Below are 25,462 nucleotides of genomic sequence, written 5' to 3'. Positions count from 1 at the left end.
CTGCTCCGAGCTGAGACTGCTTGACCTCCAATTGCCAGCCCCTCGCCTGCGTGCCGCCTGGAGAAGTCCGCTGGCTCTGAAGGTGAAGGAGGGGAGTGAGGAAGGGGAACGCAGGAGAGGCAGAGGCTCGGGGGTCAGGAGGGGAACAGAGAGAGCCAGGCGGCAGGAGAAAGCATGCAGCCACCACGGCCATGCTCCAGCTGCTCCAGCCCCGGGGCCCCTGCGGAGGAATGAATGCCTCAGCCCAACTGCAGCCTCGAGGGGCCCCGGCTGGGGCGTCTGCACACCTCGCCTTCCAGGCTTCTGCTCTCAAGCAGCAGGACACTGATAAAGTGAGCCAGACCCTCAGGGAGTCTTGGCATTCCCTTGCCAGGCTATAAAACATCACAGCCCCAAAAGGAGCCTGCTGCGGGGGATACTGCTTCTCCATCCAGCATTCACGGTGTCTGCAACTGGACCCCAGCTAGGGGCACAGGAGCCTCTCTTAGGGCGGGTGTCTCTGTGATGGCAGGGACAGGCCAGGGGCCACATAGCCCCAGCTGTGGCCCAGAGAACAGAGCTGGTCCAGGAGGTTTAGCCACAGGCTCCAAAGCACGCCCCCTTCCCCTGCAGCAGACTTAATATTTTCTGTAATTTCAGTATGTATTAATGCACTTCAAAGTGGTGAACATTATAGTTATGATTATTACCTAAAGCCTTCCTTTATAGCCCATTTTCTAGTGCTCATTACTTTCTGAAAAATTATCCTTGGGGGCTGAAATTTTCCTAGTCTGGTCTTGTGAGTTTTCTTCCTAGGTTTTGAGCAAAACATATCTGGAAGGGGGAGAAATTACTTCTCCCAAAGTCAGTCTCCTTGGTGACTTCTGCCAAGGAAAGAACCCCATGGGAAGGGGGCGGGCTGTGTCTTTAGCATGTAGATACCGATACTGTTATCAGTGATCTGGCCTTAGTTGTGCCTGTCTGTTCTGGAGAGACGGCTCTATTTTAGAAGTCTAAGAGGCGGGGAGGTACCCATGCGACACTCATGTTGCATGCTGCAGCCTGGGCCAGTCAGGAAAGTGAATGCTGGTTATGGCAACGCTGCTGACACACACACACAAGCAGACGTATTTTCCAACACAAAGGGCAGATCTGCAGAAAGTCTCCTGTCCGTGGCCCAGGGATGCCGATAGAGTTAAAAGCATGCAGATTCTAGGTGTATCCTTCTCAACTGTCCTAGGATGAGATCTGCCGGTGAGAAAGAAAAATGTACCTGCTGGAAGATGGCCTTTAATCATACCATAAAGTTGTCCCAGACAACATCACAAGGCTTTAATAGTGAGGAAAAGGGTAACAGGCTCCCCCATCAAACACAGGCCATCGTCCACCTGCTCTCCCTCCCACCCTTTGGCCATCAGCTGAAGGTTCCCAGCTGTCAAGATATCAAACAGACTTCTGGACAATAAAGCTTGACACAGCGTTGGCTGTCTGGGAGTGTTGATTATAATGTTACGCCACTGACAACAGTAATTCTCACCTTAAATTTCTTCTCTTTTCTGCTAAGATTCCAAAATACTTGAATAATGTACCCTTGGATAGCACCCCTGCGAGGAACACAATCAATCACTGTCGGTCTTCTCCCCAGCAGCTGGGGGCACGCAGCCAGGGAGGCCGGTGAACCACACGCCCCGTCCCAGGTCTACAAGGAGCCTGTGGAAGAAACCCCTCGGGTCTCTAGTTCCACTTCACCTGTCCCTGCCGTGGGGCCCCCAGCTGTGCCTAATGGCATCACATCAATGATAGTCAATATTCCAGAAAGAATAAAAGCACACACTTTGTTTTTTTTCTAATGGGCTTTGCAAAGCTGTGCTTCGGCTTTTCATGCGTTGAGAACTGAGATCCAAAAACATATCCACATGGAACGCAGGGGTGGGCTGGAATCCCTCAGCCTGCACGGTAAGCAATGTGGCAACAAACTATAGGCTCAGAGGAGCCCGGGAAGGGCTGGGGGAGGGAGGCCATGATCCTCCTTCCTTTCCTCTCCCTCATGGGAAATCCAGCTGGCATGGTCTGGAGCCTCATCTCTGATGACCCAATGCCACTCCCTTTGCAAAAGCAAGAGGACCTGCTGCAGTGCCCCTCTCTCCTTGTGGTACTCTTTCTTTTTTTTTTTTTTTTTTGAGACAGAGTCTTGCTCTGTTGCCCAGTCTGGAGTGCAGTGGTGTGATCTCAGCTCACTGCAACCTCCACCTCCCAGGTTCAAGTGATTATCCTGCCTCAGCCTCCTGAGTAGCTGGGATTATAGGCATGCACCATCATACCCAGCTAATTTTTTGTATTTTTAGTATAGACGGGGTTTCACCATGTTGACGAGGCTGGTCTTGAGCTCCTGACCTCAGGTGATTCCCTGCCTCAGCCTCCCAAAGTGCTGGGATTACAGGCGTGAGCCACCCTGCCCTGGCCTCCTTGTGGTACTCTTGACACCCCGCTGGCAGTGGAGGCATGGGGAGAGCACAGTGGGCCCATTGAGGGGACACAGCACAGGCAGGAGCCCTGTTATTCCCTGGATGGCCTGACCAGGGTAACAACCGAGTCCACGGCCCCATAGACAGGACCTCACTTCCTTCTGCCTGGCTTCGGGGTGTTCCTAAGGACATGAGCTGCTGGGTGCTGCTACAGGGAGCCCTTCCAGGCCACCCGAGGGAGTGAGGGTCTCCTCAGACCCCAGCCTCTCTATAGAGACATGCTAAGTATTGTTTCCATCCTTGCATCTGCAAGTTTATCAGGAGCTCTTTTAAAGCAGCGTCATAATTGTACCCACAGGGAACAGTTCAGAATCCATTCCTTAACCCTGACCCTTCCTAACCCTAGCAACATGCTCATTCCTCTACCAGGTGGATAGCTCCAGGGAAGGGTCCCACTCACCACATCAGTGGCTTTACATAGATTGCCTGATCCACGCAGCAGTCCCTGCTTCTCAGCTGGGTAAACTGAGGTTCCAGAGCCTGCCTTGGGTGGCACGCCCTCCCCAGCGGTATGCTGCAGGCAACACTGCCACCATCAGAAGTCAGCTCTGGCCTCAGGCTGTCCCTGCACAGTGCCCTCCCACCAGCCAGCAGGTGCAGGCCGAATCCACTCACCACACCCACAGGTTGTGCGGCCAGCCCTGATGGGCTTTAAGGTCTCATGAAAGGTAACTGACATACCGCCTTGCTCAGAAGTCACTTCATTTCAATGTGCATGTAACTGTGTGTGCCCCAGGGGCAAAGGGTGATTCTTATAAGAATCAGCTGATGGGAGTGGGGAGCTGCCAAGATGTACAACCTCCGAACCTCCCATGAATAAGGAAACTAACTGGGTGAAGACTCAGCCACACCTCCAGGGTGAAGGGCAGGTGTCAACACCAAGTTATTAGGCATTTGCAGAGCCCATCAGGAGCCTGTACACAGACCCAGTTTAAAGCGTATTCCGGATTTCCATTTTTTGCTCAGATCTCAATGTGACAAGTAACGTCGGGACATACCGGTGTGTGTGGTTCTCCCATGTGATGCATTAAAAAGTCATCCTCATACCTCGCTGCTGAAAACAAAAAGCTAAAAAGGCCTTCTTGCCATTGCTTTTTAAAAAGTTGGGTGGGGTGGGCTGGGGTGGGGAAGGAGAGGTCACCAGCAGGTGCTTGATTCCAAGGTGCCCAGAAGCTCTTAGGAACAGACCCTGGAGCTTCAGCCAGCCCCCAGCCCTCAAAAGTTCCAGAAAAATAGGAGTTGCTTTTGATGTAATCCAGGAGAGAAACCTCTAATTTGCGTTGAGTAAGAGTTTGGAGCTATCAAAGTTTAGTGAGAAATGATTTCTAAAGGTACCGGGGTGTTTGTACTGCTTTAAATCTTTCTCCAAATTGTGGACCTTCCCAATACAAGGAAATCCTATGTCCTTTGGCTCCAAAAGAGCTTCCCATTTTTCCATCAAAAATCTCATTGCTGAGGATAGCCTGCTCCTCCATGTTCTCATGACTGTTGCCTAAAAGCAAACGATCCGGAGACATGAGCCTGGCCCAGGAATCGGCATTTGCTTGGTGTCCAAGGACGTGAACTGCAGGATGAGAGCAAGGGCAGAAGCACCTGGACTCCAGGGACCACCATTCCTGCCGTCTTCATCCCTGGGTCTCACCTGGTGTCATAGACAAGGAGACGTGGATGAGAAGGACTGCAGTCCATGGTGTTTGGGCTGCTCATGGGCAGAACTCTGAATGTGCCCTAGGTTTGCGTGGTACACTGCCTCCACTACTGTATTGGTGGCTCTGCAGAAGAGAATCTGATCTGGAGGTCCGGGTTACCTTTGTTTGTTTTGATGGAGGGAGAATTTTGAAGCAAGACAGGATGCCTTGGAGAAATAAAGGCACACAGGATTCTCCTCTCTAGCACAAAAGATACATGTTATGATCTCAACCAGGCCCCCAAACAAGGACTTGAAACTGTTCAGGGGCTGGCTGGTGGCAGCTTTCTATGCTTAGGCAGTTTCCTCGCCTGCAAATGGGATTAGTTTCTAAAAGGGCTAAAATAGACATACCCAGCTACCTTCCTCGCCAGCTGGCTTCCACTCACAGCCCAGCGCTCAAGGAAGGGTGGGCTCACCTCCCCACATATGGAGCAGCCAGCCAAGCAGAGACCTGTGCATACAGAGCTGATGACCAGCGGTGGGTCCAGTAGGGAGATGGCCAGGTACAGTGCGGTCGCTCCGCCTAGGCCTCTGTTCTTCTGGAATCTTGGGAGAAAGCTCTCAGCACAGCCGCTAACCAAAGCAATAAGCAAGTAAACTCCTCCTAAAAATATATATGTTCTTCCTCTTTCTTTTTTCTGCTGGGAATATGTTCTGAGCACAAATAATTAAACCTTAAAAGAAAACTTGGAATAGCAAGTGCTTGGCTCTTGGTCCTAAGAGGAAACCACGGAGGCTGAGGACCCCCAACTCAAGTTGACGCCAGCAAGTTACAACCCACCTCTCAGGTGGAACCCGCGAGACCTGGCCCCAACCTACACAGAAGGAGTGGAGATGGATCTAAGGGAAGACTGATTTTCACTTCTAAAAAGCTTCCCCAAGCCACAGCTTTCTCTACCCACAAGGGGAACACTCCCTACAGAGGAGAGCACCCCATCCCTTGTTCTTCTGTCCCCTTTTCCCTGACTGCAGAGCCTTCGATACCACAGTCTGGTCAATGTTTCGAGTGCAGAGAGTTGGCAGGGGCAGCAGCAGTGAGGAGGGAGAGGAAGGGCAAGGAGACCACCTCTAGCTGCTGGTCTGTCTAGAGACCAGGAAGAAACCAGAAGGACGCCTGGCCAGAGCAATCAAGGCCCTCACGTGTCTTACAGGTAAGGGCCAGGATCAGAGGCCTGATGACACCAAGCTCCCTGTGCCAGAGAGTTGGCCTTTGCTTTGGGAGAAAACATACTTGTCCACTTAGCACTTGTAATTTCTGTACGAGTCCTATCCCACAGTGGAGCACATCCCTAGGCCCCTAAATTAAAGATGGTGGATGGTCCTTTCCCAGGCCAAGAGGGGGACTCCTGTGGTACCCAAGCAAGATGCATCCAGAACGGCTCCTTCCGCCTAGACCCTGGCCACACTTTTCAAAATGCAGCTGATAGACTGTGAGCTCGCCCCGAGCTACAAATAAAGTAACAGACTTTATACTCTTTATTATTCCAGTCTCCCTCTAAGGCGTGTTTTGGTGTCAGTCTATGTGTTGGAGAAACTGTGATAGCAAACTAATTTACTAAGTGCATTGCACTTAAAAATGTCTATTTTATACACCAAATCAGTCTGTATCACATGGTATTTCTTGAAGGGAGGTGACTCGTCTGTCTGTGGGTCCCCAACCCAGAACAGGCCCCGCTGTGTATGCACAGCATATTTATGTATGCAATGCTCCTTGCATGGCCACTGTTAACCAAGAGCCGTCCTCAACCCTCACAGGTCACACAAGGAGGCAATCACGCACTAAGCATCCGTGCCACTCAGAAAGCACAGGAGAAAAAAAGAGTGGGGGAGAGGAAGAGACAGACAGACAGCGAGAGAGGGAGATAGACCCAGGACGTTATAGAGGACAGGGATGGCTCAGGGAGCAGCCTACTTCAGAGAGGCAGCAGAAAGTAAGATGTTGAGGCTGCCTGAATGTTTCATGAGCCTGTGAAAATACCGCGCTGCTTTATGAAAGAGCGTGGAGAGATGCTGCAGCTTATCAAAGGGTGGAGGTGCAAACGGGATGTGTTTATAAAGCCGGTGCCTTGTGCCAGGAGCAGGGGCCTGTGGCAGGCAGGGATTTAGGGAACGGTAGGTTCCTGAGGAAACGGGTCTCTGTTGAAGGGGGAGAAAGTTTCAAGATGGCTTTTTCCCTTTCACTTGTTTAAAAAGAAAAAAATCCCTCACCAAATGCCAGCTGCGTGTCAGGTTCCATTTGTCTTTATAACAGAGTATCAAGCAGGAGTGTGGAGATAAATAAACACAGGGAGACAACCGACCAAAACTTGCAGGCTCTGGGCTGGGCTGGGCTGGGCTGGAGGAGGGAAGCCCCACCCTGCAAGGGCTGAAAATAATATTGCAGCTTCGCATTCAGCGCTGTGGCTCTGGCCACTGACATGTTTTCCTCTCTTTACTGCCCCCCCACCACCACCACTCTGGCACTTCTGGGTGGGATAGGAGCGTGACTTATGCATTCCTTCCTTCCGAATTGCACAGGCATAATGGGTCAGACCACCATCTGCATATAGGAGGGAGGGGGCAGATAAACCAAGCAGGGCCCCCGCCCTCAGCAGCAAGGCACCTCCAACTGCCAGACATCAGTATGAAGGCGCCTTAGGCCAGGGCTGAATATGGCTGGGAGAGAGGTGTCAAAGAAGGCTGCAGGGGAGAGGCAGCAGGGCTGAACCAGCCAGGGAAGATGGCATTTTCTCTGGCCACTACAGCGCTTAGTTCATCCCCAGACACCAAAGAGCCCGATAATCTCTCCATTTCACCGATGCGCCATCAGCCACGCTCCAAGTTGAGTAAGTGACAGGCGCAGGACAGAAGGTCCACTCTGGAATGGTACCCAGGAGGCCTCCTTGCTGTAATTACCTCTTCGCAGGCCCTGGGCTTTTCTGGCTCTTGAATGAGCCTCGGGAGCCCTCCCCATGTCCTCAGCAGCCTGAGGGCGGGCGCCCGCAGCGCCTCCAGCGGCCCTGGGACCCTGTCAGAGGAGGGAGGGCGACGAGGGCAGGCTGTGGAGGCCCTGGCCCTGTCCTTGGTGCTAGCGCCCGCTGAGTGCCTGCTGAGCCACTCAGAGGCAGGGGCCGCCCATGCCGCCACCTTCCCTCGACATCAGCCTCTGGTGCCTGCAGAAGGGCAGTGAATACTCCCAGCTCCGCTGTGGCTCCCGACCCAGGTCACTGGGTGCGGAGCATTTGTAGCAAAGGCCCATCCGAGTAAGGGGCGGAGCCTAGGGACTTCCCTGGACTCCTGACTCCTCCTGGCAACCAGAGGCGACCCGAGGTCCCCGGGGTGGGCAGGGGTCTCTCTAGGTCCCAAGCCCCTGAGGAAGGTGGATCAAAGCAATCACGCAGGTTCCCTTTTTTCTTTGGGGGGAGGGGGGTGGATAGCTGCTAGAAATGGACAACTCACGCCAGAAAACCCCAGCCGTGCAAGCGCAAACGCCCAGCACCAGTGGCAACCCCTGCTGCACGCAAGCAGCCACCTCACCAGGCCCAGGCTGTCTCGGCTTGGGTGCGTCCCTTCAACCGTGCTTCTGCTCCTTAACCTCTTCAGGGGTCCCCACGTCACCTGCTCTGTCGCCTTCCTGGGGACAGCCTTGCCCTCCCAGAAGCCGTCAGCCAGGAAATGAGGGGTTAAGCGTTGCTTCCAGGAGTGTGCGGTGAGCGAGGCGCCCACGCAGGAAGGCCTCCAGTCCTGGGGGAGGGGCGGGGGGGCCAGCCTCGGTCCTCGGCCAAAGGGAGCTCCTCGCCCGCCCGCAGGAAGCGGAGAAGGATGGCGCGCCGGGATGGTTCTAAGAAGGCTCCCCTCCTCCGCCCCAGCCATGCCGCCCCCACGCCCCCACCCCGCCGGCGCTCAGTGACCTGGGGCGCCCCTGCAAGAGGCCCCTACCCGGCTTTCATCAGGCAGCGCCTTCTCCACAACTTTGCTTCCTCTCTCCCTTCACAATTTTCGCTCACCTGGAGGGTCTGGTTTTAATTAGTGTAATATCCCCGTGAACAACGCAGCCTAATTAAGACATCCGTCCCGAATCCGCGATGCACACTTAATGAGCAGGTTCTGCCGCAATGTTTATACCTTTTTTTTTTCCATTATTTTTTGCAGACCAGTAAAACCGAAGCCGGCTTCCGGCTGAAAGACCTCATTACGGGCGACCCCACTCCATTAGCCTCCTACCTGCTCCACGCTAAGTGCCTGGGGCGCCCGGGTGCGTGCCCAAGGCGTCCCCAAGTCCAGCCTGCGTTTTGAGCAGGAAATTAGCAACCTGCGCGCCCGAGAAGCGACTTCACCTCGAGCTGGGGCAGGAAGGGGGACCTAAACCCAGGGATGGATCCCTTGGGTCTCTGTCCTTAGCCTCCACCGCGAGGTGGTCTCGCGCGTCGGGACTAGCGGCTCCGCGGGAGTCCTTTTTAAAAGTGATCATTAAATAAATCAGGTCCCTCGCCAAAGCTGGAACGGAAAGGGGAGGGGGAGGCAGCTCTGTTGTCCAAGAGTTTCTCCCCACCTCGCTGGGCCCCCGCCCCCGCCAGTGGACTCCGGGAACATCCCGCCCCCACCCCACGTGAGACAGGGATCCCAGGGCCGCTTGGGGACCCGACAGGTTCCCAATGCCCCTCCACGCGGGGCCCCGCGTCTCGGTCCCCGCACCGACACTGCAGGGCTGCGCGCCAGAGGAGGCTCCGCGTCCGGGGGATGGGGCCTGCGACCCGCAGCACCAAAATGACCACTGGCCTCGCGCCACCCCGAGACGCCACAGAAGACCACCTTCCCGAGGGTGCGAGCCCCAGACGCCCCGGGCGAGCCCCTCCATCGCCCGGGGCCACCAGGGCAGAAAGTTTGGGCCAGGGGCGTGCCCGGCTTCCCCAGCCCGGCCGCGCTGCTCGAGGCCCTGGGGGTAGCCGAGGTTTCAGAGAGGCAGCCTCTGCTCCCGCTCGAGCCTTCCTATCGCTCTTGGGGACTCGGCCCGGAGCGCCCCCAACCCGCCCCCTGTAGGGCCCTGCGCGCCGCTCGCCCCAAGCTGCTCGGCCCCCGCGCACACCGCGGTGCAGCGGGCCCCGCTCCTATTTGGGGAGCTGTGGCAGCCCCTTCCTCCCCACAACTCCTTTGGGTCATCAACCTCTCAGCGACCCTCCTTTCAGAGGACCCCGGCAGGGCTCTCTCGGGGCCTGGGTGCCGCGACAGACGCACATTGCACCACCGCCGGGTCGCCAGCCTCTCTCCCACCCGCGCGGGCTCCGGCTGCCTCCTCGGACGCGCCCCGCGGGACCGGGATCTCCGTTCGCCTCTGCCTCCCCCCGCCGGGGAGTTCCCTGCGCCGGGCATTGTGCCGCCGCCGCCGCCGCCGGCACAGCCACCACCACCGCCACCGCCACTGCCACTGCCACGCAGCGCGCGGGACTCCCCGGCGTCTCCATGGAGCCCGACCCCCGGGCCTTCCCATTCACAAAATCACCCCTCTGGCCCACGGCCGGACAGAGCGTCCGGACCCCAGCCCCGGAGGGACCCAGGGACCCCGACCCCGCGCAGGGACCCCTGACCCCGAGGGCGCCACCCCACCCCACCCCACGCGCCCTCGGGTCAGCCCCGGCCGCGCTCCGCAGCCCGCCTCCCACTGCGGGGTCCCATGCGCCCCTCCGCGGCCATGCCCCCCTCCCCCAGCTCAGCCCGATGGGAATGACCGCCGCAGGGCGAGGCGGGCGACGAGGACCGGGCTACTCACGGGCTCAGCGCTCCCCGCGGCAGGTGACTGGGGGCCGGCGGCCATGCCCCGGCTGCATCCCGGCCGCTGAGCGGGCAGCGGCGTCCTGGGGCCGCACAGGCACCGGCGAGCTGGCGGCAAGGGGCGCGCGGGGCCGGGCTCGGGCGGCAGCTGTGGCAGCTGCTTCTCCTCCGACCACGCGAGCTGCTGGGGCCCGGCTAGGGCCGCTGTCCAAGGAGGTTCTGCTAGCTTCGGAGCAGACCCGCGCTCGCTCTTCCCTCGCCTCCTCTCTCTCTCTCTCTCTCCTCCCTCCTCTCTCCGCCCTCCTTGTCTCTCTCTCTCTCTCTCTCTCTCTCTCTCTCCCTCTCTCTCTCTCGTTCCTCTGGCTCGCTCGGCTGGAGCGAGGCGGCAGCAGGAGCACGCGGCGGCGGCGCGGGCGGCGCGGGCGGCGGTGGCAGCTCGGGCGGAGCGCGCAGCGCGGCATGGGAGGGGGCTAGGGCTGTCGCGCGGCCAGGGAGGGCGGCGGAGCGGGGAGAGCCATGACCGGGTGGGCTTCGGCGGTCAGCACCCTGCGGCCTTCAGCGCCAACTCCTCGGGGCAGGGGCACAGAACAGGTGGGGTACACACGGGAGATCCCAGAACCCCGTGCTGCCCTGGTCCCTTCAAGGGCAGCCCCAAGCCCGCTGCCCCTCCCCACCTCCAGGCTATCTTGCGGGCGGATCAGCCCAGGTGACCCTTAACAGGACCCTGCCCTTGTGCCTCGCTGTCCCTGGGGGCCATTTTTCTTTCCCAGGCCCAGGGATCCCCAGCAACGGGACGTGGTCACCAAGCATCAGGGACGAATGCCACCCCACCCCGCAGGCCATGCCATGCCATGCCTTTGAGTTGCCCACACGCCCCAAACCCCCTTACTAGGCCCAGGTGCCCTGACTTCCTGGGGGATCACTGGAAAGGAAGCGATTGGGCCCACTCCCGGCTGTTAGTCCAGATTGGCCAACCCAACCCATTTAAACATTTCCACCTGCACCCGGCCGGAGAGGGAGGTCAGCTTAGGATTTCCCTAAAATCAAAAGATCAGGTAGCTCCTGTCCCCAATCCCAGCCTCCCCCAGCATCTAGGGTAAGGGGCCTGGTGTGAGTTCTGGGAGGGTCTCTATCCTGGGTGCAGAGGGAGCAGGAGAGCAGAGGCTGAGGACACAGTGGAGTGGGGACCCTCTGGAAAGGCAGGAGAGATCTATTGCTGGGGTCAGCCCACCACCGGCACACAACACCAAAAGTGGGCAAGAAGGTCTGGACGGTCCCAAACAGGTTTAGGCAGGAGGCTGAGTAATCATTTCCAAAACAAAAGACATTCTGGTGCAGCACCCAGGCTGGAGGAACGAGCCTGCACCATCAAAGGACATTTCCAATCTACACAGAAACAGATCCAAACCGGTACCCATGTTGCTTTTGCTCCTGAAGGCTGCTCCTGGAACAATTAGCCTCCGCCTCGCACCTGACTGTCGTGCTTTTCTGTGTGAGGTGAAAAGCACATCATGGAATCTGGGGTTTGGTAGGGGCCTGGAAGACCCGGAGGCCGGGAAGGGAGGGGCATGGATTTGGAGCTTCTCAGTACTGGGGGCTCTGGGCTGCTGGCTGCCCCCCTCTGCAGGGCAGCAGAGACGGTGGCCAAGACAGTGGCCGCTGCCCACTTATGAGCGTCATGCTTTTAATTTCTGGCCCTCCAGCCTGTCTGGGTCATTGATCTGTCTTGGCCTGTGGGAATCGTGTTATACAATTCCAAGCATACAGCTAAACAGCTCTACAGCTAACCACCAGATAAATGCCGTGTCTACGAGCAACGCAGCTGCCTGGTTGACTGAACTTTCCCCAGCTCCCGGATTTGAAATGGCGCATTCCAGCTCAAAAGCCCTAATTGGGCCTCTCGATTCTCTGCTGTCAGATGGTCCAGGCTTTCGTGGCCTCCAACTCCCGGCTGGGCCCAGCCACTGCCTGGCAGGCACCTGTCTCCCTGCAGGCAGGGCTCTTGCCTCGCTGTGCCAGCAGCGCCCCCTGTCGGTCCCGCTTGTCCCTTGCCCACATTTCTTCTCCCTGGGGAGTCTTTTCCTCTCTGGTCCAGACCCTACTGCCCTTTGGAGCCTCCTCTCAGAAACCTCTCAAAGAGTGGGGTTCGAGCCCATCTCTGTCTCCCTTCAGCTCCCCACGCGAGTTCTGCATGTGCCTGTGAAGTAGGGACACACTTACCTGGCAGAGCTGTGTGCCCGAGTGGAAAAGGAATCCCTGCAAAGCATAGGGCCCGGTAAATCATTCTTTGGGGACGTTCTAGAAGAGCTCTCTGAAGACAGCACCAAATCTTGTTCCAAGTTCCACCAGTCCCAGCCCAGGACTCAGGACATGATGGGCCTGCTCAGACGCCCAGGTGGTAAACTGAAATTGGCCTCTGTGGTTCGAACTGGCCACAGGGCCCGCGCGTGAGGATACCCCTTGGGAACAGGCCCCAGCCAGGCCGGCCTCATTACCAGCCCCAGAGAGTTTGCCCTTCACGCTCAGCTGTCGTAGACAGGGATCTGGCCGGAAGAGAGTAAGTGTCAGGGCCAGCAGGACATACCAGCACTAACCGGGAGGTTTTCCATTTGGGGATGTCATCTAAGAGAATTTTTAAAACCTCTGATTTGGAAACTTTCATTTTTAAAAAGTAAGCACATGGGGAGGACTGGGGAGTCCTTGGCAATAATCATTAGGAGAGAAACACAGGGAGACTGGGCTTGGGGCCAATAGGACGACTGAACACACAGAGCTAATTTCGTGCCCTCTGAAAAATCCCACTAAAACTACAAAGAGAAAATTTTAAAAAGAGGCCGGGCCTGGTGGCTCAAGCCTGTAATCCCAGCACTTTGGGAGGCTGAGGTGGGTAGATCACCTGAGGTCAGGAGTTCGAGACCAGCCTGGCCAACATGGTGAAACGCCGTCTCTACTAAAAATATCAAAACTAGCCAGGTGTGGTTGTGGGTGCCTGTAATCCCAATTACTTGCGAGGCTGAGGCAGGAAAATCACTTGAACCCGGGAGGTGGAGGTTGCAGTGAGCCGAGATCGCGCCACTGTACTACTCCAGCCTGGACAACAAGAGCGAGACTTCCGTCTCAAATAAGAATAACTTTAAAAAGGCATAAACCCCAATGACCTGGAGAACAGGAGAAAAGAGAACAGTAGCCAGCTGTGGGCAGCAGGGAGGCACAGGAGAAGTGGTGGCCCGCCCTCACGGAGCTGAGTCTCGGCCCAGCAGCAGGGAAGGCTGACAATGGAACCCCTAGAACTTTCAGAAGCCGTGGGGCCCAAGACCTGGGGAAGCCTGGAGATCCTCGGATAGCCCCTCTGGAGGTTTATTCCCTGGGGACGCTGAAGCAGCCTCTGTGGCCTGGGGGCCGCCACACACTGCGGACAGAGGGGCATCCTGCACGGAGAGCCCCCTTTTCCCTCACAGCACCTGTCAGCATCCTGACCTCCACCGTCCTGGCAGGAGGCCGGAAGAATCTCCTCTGGGGAATCTCACCAGCACCCAGAGGGGAAACCTGAAGACAGAGCTTTGCTGCTTCCAAGCACAGGCCCCACTCCCTGCTCAGAGCTGCCAACCAGCTTTGCAGCCCCCCTAAACGTGAGTAGAAAGCCAAGGATGACCAGACACCTGCGGAAAGCCTTCATGAGAAAGAGCCGCCAAAACAGGCAACAGAGCGGGGCCGACTTCGAGGAAACAGATATTAGGCAGGGAGGAGAAAATATCAGAAATAGCCGTATTTAATATCCTCCCAGAGATCAGAGGAGATACCGCATCCATGAACCAAGAGCAGGGTGCTATTTTAAGGAGAACATTTAGAGAACAAAAAAGCTGGGAAGTTAAAAGCATGAGAGCAGAAACAAAACATCTCAACAGACAGGCTGGAAGAGAAAAGTAAGGGAATGCCCCAGAAGGCAAAGCAAAAAGGCAAAGAGGAGAAAAAGAAGAAAGAGGGGATGAAAAAACTAGATGATCAATTCACGAGGCTCAACACAAAAGGATTCCTAACCCCCACCCCCGTAGGGCCCCCAGAGAGAAGGAGGAGGAGGAAAAGAAGAAAGGAAATCATCAATTATTTAAGAAATTTTTTCCAGAAATAAGTTTCCAAATTGTCCACAAAATCCATGGAAATTGATTCATATCAAGGCATATTATCTTGAAACGTAAATCACTGAAGACAAAAAAAGATGTTTCCCCAAGTTTCCAGGTGCCATAAAAAAGAGCAGGAATGAGAATAGCTCCAGAATTCTCAACACAAAGAGGGCAAGCTAACCAATCACAGAGCGTGCCTTCCAAAGCTGACGGAAAGTGATTTTTGGCCTGGAATCCGTCACTTCACAAAATTAACAATCAAATGTGAGATTAAAAGAAAGACATTTGCACATGCGAGGTCTCGACAAAATTATTTCCCACACACCATCTCTCAGCTACCAGAGGATGTGCTCCAACAAAACAAGGGCATAAAGCATGAAAGAGGGCAATGAGGGAGGGAAGAAACAGAGGATCTAGTAAGTGGGCAGGGATCCACATAGTGGGAGAGGAGGGATGGCAGGAGGGCAGCTGTGTACCAGGCAAGAGGTTGCCAGTCCAGATGAGAGCAGGGTGGTGGCATGTCCAGCTGCCTAGGGCTCAGACATGTGGAGGGCTGTCATTACCAAGATGCCTCCTGCCATTGTACCACCCTTTCAGTGCCAGGTGAACCTTGCCCCTGCTCCCCTCTGTGCTTGGCCGGCTCAGGCCATGTTGCAGTGGAGTGCCTGTTTTCCTCTCCATGCACTGCCACCTATGTAAGCTGAAGACCCTCATTTCGCCCTACAGAAGCATTTACTTTGATCTACTCTTAGCAACAGGAGGTGGCCACAGGGAATAAAGAAACAGAAAACACACATCAGCCCACCAACTTGCCAGAAGCCCCAGCCAAGGAGCCCCTCATGCCTTGCCCATGAACTCCCTAAAAGAGGCTCTTGTAAAGTGTGGGGCAGGTGCGGTTCCAGACTTTCACATTCTCTTCTCCCAGGCTCCTCCGTCTAAGGGTAGCAGCCCCAAATCATCACAGACAGAAAGGACATCATGGCCCCACTTTCATATTCAGCACTGGACACATCCACAGATAGAAAGGAGGTGAAGATGCAACTGTAGAAGGATCAAGGAAAGCAAGAGATCAGGGGCCTGCTTTTTCCTTGCTGGTCTTTGATGTTCTTGTAAGGTCCACAGGTGGCCAGCACCGACGGCCTGTCGGAGAGCTGATGTCACCACCATTGGCTGACTCGCTTGCTCTCTCAGTCCAACAGAGTAAATTATAAGGTTACTCAATGCAGTCGTAACCTCCTTGTTAAGAATGGATCTCTCGGCCAGGCACGGTGGCTCACGCCTGTATTCGTAGCACTTTGGGAGGCCGAGGCGGGTGGACCACCTGAGGTCAGGATCTCAAGACCAGCCTGGCCAACATGGTGAAACTCCCTCTCTACTAAAAATACAAAAATTAGCCAGGTGAGGTGGAGGGCACCTATAATCCCAGCTACTCAGGAGGCTGAGGCAGGTGAGCCACTTGAACCTGGGAGGTGGAGGTTGCAGTGAGCCAAGATCACACCACTGCACTCCAGCTTGGGTGACAGAGCAAGACTCCATCTCAAAAAAAAAAAAAAAAAAGAATGGATCTCTCTGTCTCTCTCTATGCAAACACACACAGACACACACACACACACACACACACACGTGTTACTACTTCCCCACTACTGCCAGGCCTGCTACCGCTGTTGTATGTGTCGGATCTCCCCTTCAGGCCACCGTCCAAGCACCCTGTGGGACCCTGTACAGCCCCACATCAATAAATCCCACTTAGGGAGAGCCCCACACGACCTGAGGGAAATGTATGATCAAAACGCCCCACTACTGTTTCACGAAACATGCGGGGCAAATGTGCAAACATTTATACTCTGTGGGCTCTCAGGGGTTGTGCACCTGTCCGGGCTCCATGGAATGTAGGTCACAAGGAGACCTTGGAGGTCAGAGATGCCAACCAGCTAACTTAAACGATGACGTCACGGGGCCGGGCTGTGCTCTGTCCCATAGTTGGAGGAGAGGTGTTCGGCCCTCACACACCCAGCCTCAGCCTCAGCTGTGTCCACCGGCTGGCTCTCCGCTCTTCACTTCAGTCCCAAGGTTTATCATCCCTCATTCTCCTGACCCTTTTTTCCTGGCAGATGGTGGCACAGTTTCACCTCGAAGCTAGAGCCTTCAGATGGGAGCAGCTTTCTCCCTGCACGCCTCCTTCTAGTTTCATCTTGCCTTCCTGCTCCCTTTCAAATTCTTCTTCCGTTGTCTCCCTCCATCCAGCCCTCTTGCTCCATCTTCTTCTGTCTTTCCTGCTCTGGGGATGGGGGGGGTCTTAGCCTGCCAGCCTGAAAACCTTATCTGGTCTTCCCCATCCTTCCAGAAGCACCCCTAGATGCTCCTCTCTCCCCTCGTTCCCCTGCCATCCTCGCCTTCCCTCAATCACAAGCACCCCCACCTCCACGTCCACACCCACAGACACCCCAGGGAAATGGCTTTTTGGGGTCACCAGGGAAGGCTGAATCACAAACAGCCAGGCCTGCACTCCATCCTTGGTTTACTTGATCCTTTACTGCAGGTGGCCCCGTGGCCAAGTCCCTTTCTAGAAACCTCGACTTTATCTTCTACCACAGCACCGTCTCCCGCTCTTCTTTCCCGAGGTTGCACGTCAGCATCTCCACCTGTCTTTCTCTGCTTCTCCCTAAACACCAGCGTCCCATTTTCCCAGGTGATCCTATTTGTCTCCCCAGTGAGCTCATCCCTCCAGTGGTCTTACTGTCGTGGAAGTCATCCCCGCATTTTGAGCTGAAAGCAACTTCAGAGGTCATGTTGCACACTCCCCCCATATCACAGATGAGAACACTGAGGCCCAGAGTGTCCCACGGCCTGCCAGCAGCTCTGGGTCCCGGCCTGGGACACTGCCAACTGCACCAGCCCCGCTGCCCCGCCGCCCCGCCGCCTCTTGTGTCACATGCAGGGAGCAGGCAGGGCCATCTGCGATGTCACATGTGCACCTCCAGGCTTGATATTTTATTTAAGAGTGTGCGACTCCATATCAGCGCCCAGTGGCTTTCAGTTCTGACATTTATCTTCTTGAGAGGAGGATGAACCACTTGCATGCCATCCATCTCTCCTCCCACGTGGATGGGAAATGTCAGATGGAAGTCCAGGTAGTTCGGGGTCCCACATCCACACCACGAGGATTTACTCTTTTTGTGCTGCTTGATAACACAGCTGTGTTTGGGGAGCTGCGATAGCCTAAAAAACGCACAAGTGGAAATAGCAAAGGTTTTCTGAGGCACCGTCAATTTCTGCAGCCAGGGCAGTGGCTAGTGTCTCCTGGAACAGGCGCCGCAGTCCACTCAGGGGCCCGCAGGTTCTTCCCCGTCTTCCATCTCCTTGTCTTGAGTGGGACATGAGCCGTATCTCTGAGCTCAGCCTGTGATTGCACAATAATACCACCCAGAAAACAAATTAAAAATAGGAAAAATCCATCCAAGCCGTGTGTCTGCTCAGGCAGAATAGTGTCAGATTGCTAGGCAACTCCAGGCAGTCCTGGGGGAAGGAGGGCCGTGCTCAGCTTGTTCTGCAGAAGTAGAGTCCTTGTCCCTTTTGTGTGGATGTGCTCAGCCGAATCTCAGCAAAAGTCATGAACAGAAAGGAGAGGCAGGCTGCATACGCTGGCGGAGTGCACACTCGTCTGGACAAATGGATTTTCCAGTAGGATGGAGAAGAGACGGGGGTGTCCACGTGATGAGAAACATCTGGATACACGCTGGAAAAATCAATCTGATTTCTCTGTGCTTCCCAAGATCCAGGTGTTTACAATTGTGTAGCCAAATCGCCTGAATGTTAATGAAGTCTTTCCTCTCAGTATCCTGCATCTCCTTCAGCAAGAGGCAAATGTAAACCAGGCTCAGCAGGCCTGGGAGAGACCCAGGCCGAGGAAGCCGAGAAATGCAACTGGGAGATCACACCCGCCCAGTTGGGGTTTCTGCTCCCAGGAGGGAGATGGAGGCAACAGGGCAAGAAAGACATGTGCGTTTTTCACAGTTCAGTCGAAACCATGATCATATTAATATGTTTGTGGATGCTAAGACGTTGGCTATAAGCATCAAATACTTTTCAAAGAAAGAGGCAGGGTTCGTGGCATCGTGAAAAATAGCACGAATTTTCCATTTGATTGTAAGCCCTTTAGCACTCCAGGAGGGTAGAACCTCGACAGCATCTTCTCTTTTAGGAGGTGCAGAGACTGCCCAGGGCCAGCACGAAAGCATGGATTCGGGTCCTGGGGCTGCCACAACAAAGTCCCACAAAATCAGAGGCTGAAAACACAGAAACTTATTCTCTCACAGTTCTGGAGGCCAGGTGTTTGAAATCAAGGTGTCAGCGGGGCCAGGCTCCCTCAAAAGGCTCCAGGGGGACTCCCTCCTGTGCTTCCCTCCTCGCTCCTGGGGGCCACGGGCAATCCCAGGTACTCTGGGGCTTGTGGCTGCGTCTCTCTGACCTCCGCCTCTGTCTTCATGCGGCCTTCTCCTCTGTCCTTTTCTTTGTACAAGGGTAGCAGTCGTTGGACTTAGGGCCCACCCGGATCCCGTATGACTTCATCTTAACTAACTATACCTGCAAGGGTACTGTGTCCAAATAAGGCAGGCTCTGAAGTTCTAGGTGGACATGAACAGGGGATGGGCGGCAGCTCAACCCACTACAAGGGGCTTGTGAAGGGACTCAGGCAGGCTCCCGGGCAGGTGGACTCCAGCAATCCTCTGATCTCCTCCACATCCCCGACAGACAGGGTGTCACCCAGGGAGCACTCCAGGGACAAGCCATTCACCATCTCCCCTCCCCCAGCCCTGGGGGACGTCCCTCTACTGGAAAACGTCCTTTTCAACAGCAACATTCTCCTCTGGCCATCATCCAGGTTGGAGTTCAGACCTACCTTCTGGAGTAATGAAAAATAAAAAAACAGCAATCATGGCTGCTTCTCGCACCATGGAGCCCAAGCCAACCACACGCGCACACATGCACACACACATATGCACACATGCACACACACACATGCACACACACACATGCACACATGCACACATACACACATGCACACACACACATGCACACATGTGCACACGCCATCCTGTAGGTATTTCTCAAATGACCCCCTCCACACCCTGATGCCCTCCTGGAACCCCACATGATTCTCTGGGGGTTCCTCAATGGTCCCAGAACCTGGCTCCACCCTCCACAGCAGGGCGAATGGCAGAGAAGGGTTATCATTCGTGCCCTTGAGACGCAGGCTGTCCACTGTGACGTCCCTAGCTGCCACATCACGCCCGATCTCATTTCAGGCTGGTTTCTTCTACACCGTTCCTGGGGACATCCAGACATCAATGGGGCGCTTCTTCTCTTACTCCTGTTAAAGTTAATCCAACTTTTTTTTTTTCTGAGATGGAGTCTCATTCTGTTGCCCAGACTGGAGTGCAGTGGGACAATCTCAGCTCACTGCAACCTCCGCCTCCCAGGTTCAAGCGATTCTCCTGCCTCAGCCTCCCAAGTAGCTGGGACTACAGGCACGTGCCACCACGCCCGGCTTATTTTTCTATTTTTAGTAGAGATGGGGTTTCACCATAGTGGCCAGGCTGGTCTCAAACTCCTGACCTCAGGTGATCCGCCCGCCTTGGCCTCCCAAAGTGCTGGAATTACAGGTGTGAGCCACCACGCCCAGCCTGTCCTTCACTTTGTATTATCCCAAAGTTGAAATCCAGCACCGAAGGGTTTGATCCAAGCTGGGGGGAGACGTTGAGCAGGAATGGAGCCCTGAGCAACCTGCAAAGCCAATGACACCCAGCGAGGGGGCCCTCAGGAATCTACACATTTTAAAGTTGCAGCTATTAAATAACCATAGTAAAAGCACGTCTCTACCAACAGGCAGAAGTGAGGCTTAACTGAATCACGTTAGATGGCTTTTGTCGTTAGAGTTTGCAATACACTAAGTGCCTCGATGGCAAATTCTGACCTGTACAAGTGTCCATGAACTTCTCAGTGATGACTGTCGGGTCAATGTCAGTTTCATCGGGGCATAACCCAGTGTCCTTCAGAAACCAAGTGCAGGAGTCGTGCATGTCACTAAATGTTCATGTGTGCCTTCAGGACTCAGGGGCACGTAGCTGTGTGGGATGCAGCCTCTATGGGCAGCTTGCTGCTAGCACTGCTAGCACATGTTACTAGGTGTACACAGGCTAACCCAGTCACCACCCACAAAGGCAGCAGCTGCTGGTCACCACTGCCAGCCAGACTCACGTCTTGGCGCACCTTCAGACTGCCTGCCCGTGGAGCCTGATGGGGTGGGGGGTGGCAGGACTAAGCCCCCTCCTTCCAGTTCCAACCTGCTCTTGGAGAAGCATCTGTCACAGGGAGTGGCAGCCCTGTACCCTGCACCCTCCCCGGGCTCTCCCTGCCTCCCCGAGACTCAGCCAGAGGAGGTGGGGCTGGGAGGTGGCCTCTCCCTCTCACAGGGCCAGACCACCACTGCTCTCCGTCCCCCAGGTCTGAGTTGGCTCAGGCCGCCATCTCAGAGGACCGCAGACTGTGGATGCAAACATTCATTCTCCTGCAGATCTTGAGGCCAGACATCCAAGATGGAGATGCCAGCAGGACGGCTTCCTTTGGAGGCCTCTCTCCTTGCTCTCAGCTGGCTGTCCCCTCCCTGTGTCCTCCATGGCCGTCCCCATGTGGCCTGCATTCTGCATTCCCTCTTCCACTGAGGACACCAGTCAGGTTGGATTGGGGCCCATCCCACCAACTCATTTCAGCTGAATCACCTCTTCAAAGATCCTCTCTCCAAACACGGTCACACACAGAGGTCCTGGGAGTTAGGACGGCACCATATGGATTTTGAGGGGCCCATGATATACCTGTTCCTTCTACTAAGGTCTTTATTCCAACACAGCCACAGTGGTTCCTGTTCTGCAAACCTGGCAGAGCCTCCGTTCCTCCCCTTCCCCAGCTGCCACTCCCCATCAGCCACAGGCCCCATCTCTACCACGCCCTCTCCTCGGTGCCCTCCTGGCCTCCCCACTGCCCTGCCCTAGCCCAGACCCTCAGCTCCCTCCCCTACACTCATGCACACCTGACCGGGGAGCCGGAAACGTGCCCCAGCCCTGTTACTGCCCCAGCAGAATCCTTCCCGGCTGAAGAAGAGACTGCCTTCACTAGGATCCTTCCCTGACCTCTGCAGGTGTGCTCATCCCCATCTACAGATGAAGAAACTGAGGACTTGATAGACGCAGAGCAGGGTGTGGGGTCAAGGCTAAACCTCTAGAAGCAACCAAAACTACTGAAAAACTGGTTCAAGAACACCTCCATGCCCACTGCTGCCTGCAGCCTGGGCGCTGAGTTTGAGATACCCCACAGGAGGGAGGTAGAACACTGGCCCCAAAATGCCCACGTCCGAACCCCTGGAACCTGTGACTATGTTAGCTTACAATGCAAGGAGGAAGGAAGGTTCCAGATGGGACTGGGATTGCTCATTGGTGACCTTGAGATGGAAGGTGATCCTGGATGATCCAGGTGGCCCAATGCAACCACAGGGTCCTTAAAAGTGGAAGAGGAGACTGGGCGCAGTGGCTCATGCCTGTAATCCCAGCACTTTGGGAGGCCAAGATGGGGTGGATCACTTGAGGTCAGGAGTTTGAGACAAGCCTGGCCAACATGGTGAACGCCATCTCTACTAAAAACAAAAAATAAAAAATTAGCCAGGCATAGTGGCACACACCTGCAATCCCAGCTACTTGGGGGGCTGAAGCAGGAGAATTGCTTGAACCCGGGAGGTGTGGGTTGCAGTCAGCTGAGACTGCACCACTGCACTCCAGCCTGAGCAACAAGAGCTAAACTCTGTCTTTAAAAAAAAAAGTGGAGGAGGCAGGAGTCAGTGTCAGAGAGAATGTGATGATGGAGGCGGGTCCGAGAGAGCTGTGCTGCTGGCTCCGCAGGATGAGGGCTTCCATCTTGAAGAAAAAAGAGGGAGCTGGGAGCCAAGGAGCACAAGCAGCCTCCAGAGACTAGAAGAGGCACGGAAACAGACCCCACCTTTGACACTCCAGAAGGGAATGCAGCCTTTCTGCATTTTAGCCCAGAGAGGCCAGTGTCGGACTTCTGACCTCCAGAATGGCAAGATCATGAACTTCTGTGTTTTAAGCCACTAGGTTTGTTGCAGTTTGTTACGGGAGTCCTAGAAAACTTAATCTACCACTTCTACACCAGGAAGGGTGATGCTTCAACCACCCCAATACAGCTTCCCAGAGAGAGAGGGCGGGCCTCATCTCCTTCCCCGAGACCCGTCAGCTCCCGGATCAGGGTCTGCCATGGACACACCTGCCTGGCCAAGTCCAGGCCGCATGGCTGGCCTTAGCTGCAGGGGAGGCTGGGGAAGGGAGGGAGGCAGCCCTCACCCTACTGAAGGTCCATCATTCCAGAAAGTCCTCCATCACAGAGAGGCCTCCGGTTGCCAGGCAGCCAGAAAGATGGGGAGGAGCTCTGGGGCAGGGGGGTTGGTGGAATCTGGAGACTCAAGTCCAACAGCCACCACAGAGCCCTCTCAGAGACCAGCAAGTCCAAACTAAATCCAGAGCCGAGCGAAGGGAGCAGCTCACCCTGGTGCCTGGTGCCACCTCAGTCCTCTGTCTCCGTCGAGGATTTTCTAGGGACCTGCTTCTCTTGTGTCCAGGATGGCCAAGGTGCTTTGGCACTTCTGGAAGTAAAGGCCCTGCTGACCCTCCACTCACAGGCAGCCCTTGGTGCCTGCAGATGCCTCTCCCATGTCACTGTTGTTCTCCCACCTCTGAACTCACCCTTAGAAGGCGCCCCCCCGCCCCATCCCTCAAGGAGAACCATCCGGAGCTCCCACTTTGGGCACACTCACTGCCAGTCAAGCTCAAGGCTAGGGGGGGTGCCCACCACAAAGCACCCCAAGGGCAGGGCTCCTGCCCTGTGGACTCAGGGACTGGAGGAGGCAGCATGCGTGTGTGTTTAAAGGGCGTGATTGAGGTGTGACTGGCATATGGCGCACTGCCCATGATTAAAGGGTACAGTTTATGCGCTATGACACGCAGATATGCCCATGAAACCATCACCACCACCAGGATAGGGAACATATCCGTCACCCCCAAAGTTTCCTCCTGTCCTGATGTGCCCTCTCCCTCCTCCCTCTCCCTGTATTCCCCACCCTCAGGCAACCACTGCCTTGCCGTCTGTCCCTGTACATGAGTTTGCCTTTTCTGGAGTTTACATAAGTGAAATGACACAGTACATACTTCTTTGCTGCCTGGCTGTCTTCCCTCAGCACCGTTCCCCAGAGATGCGGCCATGCCCTTGCCTGCACCAATGGTTCACTCCTTTTCATCACTGAGTAGTAGTCCATCACATGGATGTGCTACAATTTGCTTAGCTGTTGTGGGTGTACATTTATTTCCAGGTTAGGGCTATTGTAAATCAAGGCACTATCAACATTTGGATGGACATGTGCTTTTATTTTTAAAAATAAATGAGTTTGGGACCAGGCGTGGTGGCTCACACCTGTAATCCTAGCACTTTGGGAGGCTGAGGGGGGCGGATCACCTGAGGTCAGGAATTCGAGACCAGCCTGGCCAACATGGTGAAATCCCATCTCTACTGAAAATACAAAAATTACCTAGGCATGGTGCCAGGTGCCCATAATCCCAGCTACTCAGGAGGCTGAGGCAGGAGAATTTTTTGAACCCGGGAGGTGGAGGTTGCAGTGAGCCGAAATCGAGCCATTGCACTCCAGCCTGGGCAACAAGAGCAAAACTCCATCTCAAGAATAAATAAATAAATGAGTTGGGTAAAGGTGGGCATATGGCCCACTCTTACCCGCCCACACACGTGTGCAGACTGGGGTGGCTGTGGCCGCTAGGGCATGGGAGGCAGCACCCCTTACCACCAGCAGAAGACCCAACTTTGAGAGCGAGGGTGTTTGGGGGGGATGAGGTGCTGTTTATGGTTTTGCAGTTGCTCCAGGGGAAAGGCAAGCTAATGAACAGTTAGTGGGAAATAGTTTATTGAAGTGAACAGAACAAGAACACATTAAAATTATTAAGATTGTGGCCTGGGGCGGTGAGCAGCATCCTGTTTTCTCATAGTTTAGATGAGAGTGGGAGAGCACAGGAGGTGGGGGGAGGATGCTGGCGGCAAGGAGACGCAGGGAGGCCTCTGCCAGGGGTCAGGTGGACCAGAAACTTCCCTGGACTCACCCTCCAAAAGTGAGCATCTTCTAGCAGACCCTCCAACCTCTGCACCTCCCGCCCCATCCCACTCTGGCTACAGCAGTGCCTCCTAGCCGCTTCTCTTTGCTTATTAACAAAAGAAAGGGGGAAAGCCTTCCTTCCCAGCCAGGGCTGGATGCTGTCTCATCACCTGTTTCAGCGGGCCACCCCAGTAAGCAGGAAGCGGCCACTGTCCCTTCTGCAGGGAAGGAATGGGCTTCCCGGTGTCCCTGGGGCTTAATACTAAAATCGTCATCCCCCATCTGGGACCAGGATTCTCACAGCCCCATCTGCATTCTCCTTTTTCGTGCAATAGCAGGATTCTTGATATTCAGCTGGGCACCTCATCGTCCAGGATAATGGCCACGCCTCCCGGGCTGGGTGTGAGTCTGTGACTACTCTCCCACCGATGGGATATACACGGAAGTGACAGCTCCAGCTCCTGGGTCACACACGGAAGGGGGCATCCCTCCATCTCTACCACACGTTTGCAACGTGGTGAATTGTGAGCCTTCTTGGGCCAACACCCTCAGGATGGCGAGTCCCAAGAGAGAAGGTGCTCAAGCCTCCGGTGACCTCCCAGGGCTCAGCCACCTGCCTCCAGATGGTCACTTCCAGGAAAATTAACTTCTGATCTGTGGAAGGCCCATGGAAGCCTGGAGCCTCCGTCATGCTCAGCCTCATGTATGTCTTAACGGAAACACCATTTCTATCTCAATTCAGCCTCGAACCTCAGAATGAAACAGGAAGATGCACCCAGAAAATAATACTTTTGACATGTTACTAATAAAATAGGAAAGGAAAAACCTGGGGCGCAGATGGTCATCTGATTTGCCAACAGCCACACACGGAGGTGTGACCAGGCTGGGGACTGTAGCAGCCCTGGCCCTTCCCTGTCTAGGGAATGTGCCCTCTGAGGAGCCTGGTCTGTTATTCTGCTTCCAGCAGTAGCAATCAAGGATGCTGGGCTCCCAGGTGACTTTGACCAGTGCCTCCACCTGATGCCACCTTCCCCACAGGTGCATCTTCAAAATAGCTTCCCCCACCCCTTGGAGTGTCCAACCGGGCCCAACCAGGCCCCACGGCACCTGAGAAATAGGAACACAGCCTCCCCAGTGAAGTAGGGGAGAGTCTAAGCCAAAACTTAGTCTGTGCCGAGGG

The 25,462-nt window shown here is 55.3% G+C and overlaps 1 protein-coding gene across 4 annotated transcripts in view; it reads right to left on the bottom strand.

Moving 5' to 3' along the window:
• Positions 1–10,348, bottom strand: part of RBFOX3 (RNA binding fox-1 homolog 3) — a 519,986-nt gene extending 509,638 nt beyond the window's left edge. For 2 of the 4 annotated variants that reach the window (XM_030828188.1, XM_030828192.1), the window contains exon 1: positions 9,941–10,348. The gene's annotated coding sequence lies outside the window, so the exon portion shown is untranslated. The remainder of the gene's footprint in view (positions 1–9,940) is intronic. The other 2 variants (XM_030828193.1, XM_030828195.1) reach the window with 2 other exon arrangements.
• Positions 10,349–25,462: the final 15,114 nt, after the last annotated feature.

This window comes from Nomascus leucogenys, chromosome 14 (genome assembly GCF_006542625.1).
Source record: "Nomascus leucogenys isolate Asia chromosome 14, Asia_NLE_v1, whole genome shotgun sequence".
In the NCBI taxonomy this organism is placed as follows: domain Eukaryota; kingdom Metazoa; phylum Chordata; class Mammalia; order Primates; family Hylobatidae; genus Nomascus; species Nomascus leucogenys.
This window is presented reverse-complemented; position numbering and strand designations above follow the sequence as displayed.